Genomic DNA, 6,172 nt, shown 5'->3' with positions numbered 1-6,172 from the left:
AGCCCTAATGGAGTGGCAGCACGGTAGGGCAATTCAGGCCAATTTAGATTTTGTAGCATGTACATAAATGACTGTTTCCTGCCCTGCTCTGATTTTTTTGTTCAAACCCTTTCCATTCACCTGGAATACTAACCTAAGGATGGTGGTTTCCACTTATCATCCAGGCCACTGACATACGGATTTACAAAGAGTTTTTCCATTCCCTCAGACGCTAATGCCTTCCATTTGTACAGAATATTTAACATTTACCAAATACTTTCACAGTACCATCCAGTTCCTATGAAGTAGGTAAAAGGGTCGGTGTTATTATCCTTGAGAAAAAGAGGTTCAGGGAGGTTTTGGGACTTGCTCAGAGATACACAGAAATGCTGGAGCTTGCAGGAGTCCAGGTGGCCTTTCCTTCCAAGGACCATGACCTTCCATTCTCCATGTCTTGACACTGATTAACTCTGGCTCTTTATTTTTATTGTAGTAAAATATACGGAGCATAAAATTAACAATGTTTAAGTGTACAGTTCAGTGGCATTAAATATACTCACATTGTTGGATTTATCCTCGTGCACCACAGGTGGCACAGGCATCAAGATGTCCAATCAAGTGGTCTGCCGGGAAGTCAGTCATGCTGGGAGCTGGTACTCAGCCTCAGGACCACAGCTGAATGCACAGCTAGAAGGTTGGCTTTCGCAAGTACAGTCTACAAAAAGACCTGCTAGAGCCATTATTGCACTCCATGCAGGATATACGTACTGTGGGTCTTGTGCCACCCATGCTTACAAACAAGTGGATCCGTCTATTACCCAGAGAATTTTCATCCTTGGGCCTTCTCATCATGTGTCCCTCTCTCAATGTGCACTTTCCAGTGTGGATATATACAGGACATCTCTGTATCATCTTCATATTGACCAAAAGATTTACAGAGAACTGTGGAAGACAGGGATGTTTGAACGCATGTTTCTGAGACAAAATATGAACATAGCATTGAAATGCATTTGCCTTACACAGGTACAGCCACGCAAATCCATAAGGATGAGTTTACCATTATCCCTATGCTGGCTGGAGCTCTGAGTGAGTCAAAAGAACAGGAATTCAGAAAACTCTTCAGTAAATACCTAGCGGATCCTAGTAATTTCTTCAGTGGTTTCTTCTGATTTTTGCCATTGGGGTCAAAGGTTTCGTTACAGTTACTATGATGAATCCCACAGGGAGACTTATAGATCCATTGAGTATCTAGATAAAATGGGTATGAGTATTATAGAACAATTAGACCCTATATCTTTTAGCAATTACTTGAGGAAATACCATAATATTATATGTGGAAGACATCCCTTTGGGGTATTATTAAATGCTATCACAGAGCTCCAGAAGAATGGAAGAATATAAGCTTTTCATTTTTGAATCATGCCCAGTCAAACCAGTATAGAAATTGGCAAGACAGTTCAGTGACTTATGCAGCTGCAGCACTCACAGTCCACTGAAGCTCTGAATCCTCAGGGAGGCCACCTGCACATTCTCATACTCTGTCCGGAGTCCTAGCCTAACCTTTACCAAGATATTGGTCCTGGTTTGGGGGAATTATGAAACCTCAAACTAATAGAACTTTCTTCTCTTTTTTTCTAGTAGGCATAGTCCTTAGATTTCAATTCATTAAAAAATGCTTTATAGTTTAGGGCAATGGTAGTGTGTCCAGAATTGGTGGGTTCTTGGTCTTGTGACTTCAAGAATGAAGCTGTGGACCCTCGTAGTGAGTGTTACAGTTCTTAAAGATGGTGTGTCCAGAGTTTGTTCCTTCAGATGTTCAGATGTGTCTGCAGTTTCTTCCTTCTGGTGGGTTCACGATCTCGCTGACTTCAGAGGTGAAGCTGCAGACCCTGGTGGTGAGTGTTATGGCTCTTAAAGGCAGTGCGTCTGGAGTTGTTCATTCTTCCCGGTGAGTTCCTGGTCTTGCTGGCTTCAGCAGTGAAGCTCCAGGCCTTCACGGTGAGTGTTACAGCTCATAAAGTCGGTGTGGACCCAAAGAGTAAACAGCAGCCAGATTTATTGTAAAGAGTGAAAAAACAAAGCTTAGACACATGAAAGGGGAACCAGGTTGCCGATGTTGGCTCAGGCAGCCTGCTTTTATTCCCTTATCTGACTCCACCCACATCCTGCTGATTGGCCCATTTTACAGAGAGCTGATTGGTCTATTTACAGACAGCTGATTGGTTCATTTTACAGAGAGCTGATTGATCCGTTCTGACAGAGTGCTGATTGGTGCCTTTACAGTCCTTTAGCTAGACACAGAGCCTAGACAGAAGAGTTCTCCAAGTCCCCACTAGGTTAGCTAGATACAGAGTACCCATTGGTGTATTTACAAACCTTGAAGTAGACACAGGGTGCTGATTGGTATATTTATGATCCCTTAGCTAGACATAAAAGTTCTCCAAGTCCCCACTAGACTCAGGAGCCCAGCTGGCTTCACCTAGTGGATCCCTCACCCCAGCTGCAGGCGGAGCTGCCCGCCAGTCCTGAGCCATGCAGCACTCCTCAGCCCTTGGGAGGTCAATGGGACCAGGCATCACGGAGCAGGGGACGGCGCCCGTCAGGGAAGCTTGGGCCACATGGGAGCCCACCACCGAGGATGGGGGCTCAGACATGGCAGGCTGCAGGTCATGAGGCAGCTGAGGCCTGGCGAGAATTCCAGCCTGGTGCACGTGGGCCGGCTGTGCTGGGAGACCTGGCACAACCTCCACAGCTGCTGGCCAGAGTGCTAAGCCCCTCACCACCCTGGGGCGGCATCACCAGCTGGCTGCTTAGAGTGCCGGGCCGCTGAGCCCGCGTCCATGCCCACTGGAACTCATGCTGGACTGTGAGTGCCACGGGCAGCCCTGGTGCCCTCCGGCACCTCTCTCTCCACAACTCCCGGCAAGCAGAGGGAGCTGGCTCCACTCTGGGCCAGCCCAGAGAGGGGTTCCCACAGTGCAGTGGTGGGCTGAAGGGCTCTTCAAGCACTGCCAGAGTGGATGCGCAGGCCGAGGAGGCGCTGAGAGTGAGGACTGCTAGCACATTGTCACCTCTCAGAAGGAAGGCTGGCATCAAAATATTTTGATTAAAAAAAGATAACAATGTAAAGGCTCAGTTGTGGCAGACAGCTTTTTGAAAGTAACTTGTAAAGCATTTACCATATCCTAAATTTGCACTCTTCACAGACTTGTGCACGTATATTCCACTTTCAGAATAGTTTTGCAAATTGTAGACAAACAAAAAAGGTGGAAGCTTTTCAGTAAAGAAATTGCATTTATAAATGGTCTGTATTATAATATAATAAATCTCCAGTTATAGTCAATTACTACCCATGTTGTACAACAGATATCTTCTATTTTAGTTGCTAACAAAGGGCTACACAATTCAAAATAAATAAATAAATAAATTTACATTGTTATGCAACTATTATCATCAATCATCTCCAGAACTTTCTCCTCATCCCAAACTGAAACTCTGTTCCTATTAAACAGTAACTTCCCATTCCCCTCTTCCCCTAGGTCTGGGAACCACAATTCTACTTTCTGTTCCTATGAATTTGACTACTCTGGGAACCTCATGTAAGTGGAATCATACAGTATTGATTCTGTTTCTGACTTTTTTCACTTGGCATAATGTTTGCAAGGATCATCCATATTGTAGCATGTGTCAGAATTTCAATTCTTTTTAAGGCTGAATAATATCCTATTTCATCTCTGTGTACAACCTTTTGTTCATCCATTCATTTGTTGATGGTGCCCTGCACTCCTACTTCCTTTTTTAGGAAATAGCACGTCACCTTTTTTTTTTTTTTTTTTTTTGAGATGGAATCTTGCTCTGTTGCCCAGGCTGGAGTGCAGTGGCATGATCTTGGCTCACTGCAAACTCCACCTCCCGGGTTCAAGCCATTCTCCTGCCTCAGCCTCCCAAGTGGCCAGGACTACAGGTGCCCGCCACCACACCCAGCTAATTTTTTTGTATTTTTAGTAGAGACAGGGTTTAACCATGTTAGCCAGGATGGTCTCAATCTGCTGACCTCGTGATCCACCCACCTCAGCCTCCCAAAGTGCTGAGATTACAGGCATGGGCCACTGCGCCCAGCCCACTTTTTTTTTTTTTTTTTTAAAAGAAATTATCTTCCCCATTGGGTAAAGCCTGGTGGAAGTATGAAGATTCTCTGGGCAGAAAACAACCCAAACAACTGCTTTCTCTTGGAACTTGAAACCCAAGCAACCTGATAAATAGAATAAAAATGAAATAGGCTTTTAGAAAATATATACACAGCTCTACCCAGGCAAGTCTGAATCATAGTTTTGGCTACATAGCGATGTTTCCATTCTAATTCATTTCCAAGCTTGGTTTTCCACACTTCCCTTGGATGATGCAATTTACACCATGGCCAATGTTGGATTCTGCTGCTGGAAACCAAAGAATTCTCACATTCATCAAAACTAAATAAGGGATACCCCACTCTACAGCCTCCATTCTAGCTATGGGCATGACTTATTTACTCCTTAAAGAAGGCATCTAGGCCAGGTGCAGTGTCTCACACCTGTAATCCCAGCACTTTGGGAGGCCGAGGTGGGAGGATCATCTGAGGTCAGGAGTTTGAGACCAGCCTAGCCAACATGGTGAAACCTGTCTCTACTAAAAATACAAAAATTAGCTGGGCGTGATGGTGGGCACCTGTAATCCCCGCTACTCGGGAGGCTGAGGCAGGAAAATCACTTGAACCCAGGAGGTAGAGGTTGCAGTGAACTGAGATGGCACCACTGCACTCCAGTCCGGGTAAGAGTGAGACTCCTTCTCCAAAAATAATAATAATAATAATAATAATAAAATTAAAAAAGAATGCACCCAGTGTTGATTTTTGTAACAACTTACACACATTTGTGGGGACAGGATGCAGAATGTAGGAGGTAGGGAGGGGGGAAAACAGGATAGGACTGTGGTACCCTCTATTTGTCCTGTAGATGAACTTGAATTTCCTTTAAAAACCTATTTAGAGTCACTTTTGCTTATTTTTATGTCAAATCTGGGCCAAAGCTATAAGGCCATAGCTGTCAGTATTTCCAGGCTTTACAATTCCTTCCGGTCTTGTCTCCTCAGATATCTTGGGGGTCTTTAATATATGTTTCTAGGGTGTTCTATTTTCCTAAGTGTTCTACAATACCAAATACCGTCAGTAATGCTCCTGCTTTCTCCTACAAAAAAAAAGAATTCTATTTCCCTCAAAATATTCATTCAGTCAGTCAACAAATATTAACTGAACACTTAAAATATACCAGGCACTGGGCTAAGTCTATGGACCCAGCCACAAAAGGACAGACATGCCCTCTATCCTCAGGAAACATGCCTTTCCGTGGGAGAGGCCAGCAGTAATTAAATGATAGGGCAAAAATATGTAAAATTCCAACTCAGCTAACTGAGAACTTTGAAGCAGGATGCCACCTGGTCAGGGATGCAGAAAAGGTTTCCCCAGAAAAGGGTGACTGAAATTAGGTTTTCAGTGTTGTTTTGTTTTGAGACGGAGTTTGGCTCGTGTTGCCCAGGCTGGAGTACAATGGCGCAATCTCGGCTCACCACAACCTCCGCCCCCCGACCCCTGGTTCAAGCAAGTCTCCTGCCTCAGCCTCCCCAGTAGCTGGGGTTACAGGCTTGCACCACCACACCCAGCTAATTTTGTATTTTTCACAGAGACGGGGTTTCTCCTTTTTGGTCAAGCTGGTCTCAAACTCCCAACCTCAGGTGATCCACCCGCCTCAGCCTCCCAAAGTCCTGGGATTACAGGCATGAGCCACCGCGCCCGGCCCGAAATGAGTTTTTAAAGCTTAGTATGGCTGGGTGCAGTGGGTCACACCTGTAATCCCAGCACTTTGGGAGGCCAAGGCCAGTGAATTGCTTGATCCCAGAAGTTCAAGACCAGCCTGGGCAACATGGCAAGACTCCTTCTCTAAATAATAATAATAATAAAAGACCAGTAGACTAAGTAGAGGTTATAGAGGCCTACAGGAGGAAGAAAGGGCGTTTGCAGGAAAACAGACAGCCGAGACAAAAGTTCTACACTTGAAGATGCCCTTGCATCTCTGTCTTATAAAATTTCTATGGAAAAACCCCCATTCTTATTTGACCTGAGTTTTCACATGAATTTTCTTTCTGAAATTGCTTTAATATA

The 6,172-nt window shown here is 44.7% G+C and overlaps 1 pseudogene; it reads left to right on the top strand.

Annotated features, from left to right (window-relative positions):
• Window positions 1-553: 553 nt before the first annotated feature.
• Window positions 554-1,475, top strand: LOC117098074 (annotated as a pseudogene).
• The last annotated feature ends 4,697 nt before the right edge of the window (window positions 1,476-6,172 follow it).

Source organism: Trachypithecus francoisi, unplaced genomic scaffold (assembly GCF_009764315.1).
Source record: "Trachypithecus francoisi isolate TF-2019V2 unplaced genomic scaffold, Tfra_2.0 Lachesis_group15, whole genome shotgun sequence".
NCBI classification, from domain to species: Eukaryota; Metazoa; Chordata; class Mammalia; order Primates; family Cercopithecidae; genus Trachypithecus; species Trachypithecus francoisi.
The sequence above is the reverse complement of the archived record's forward strand: the minus strand, read 5'-3'. Positions and strand labels throughout refer to the sequence as shown.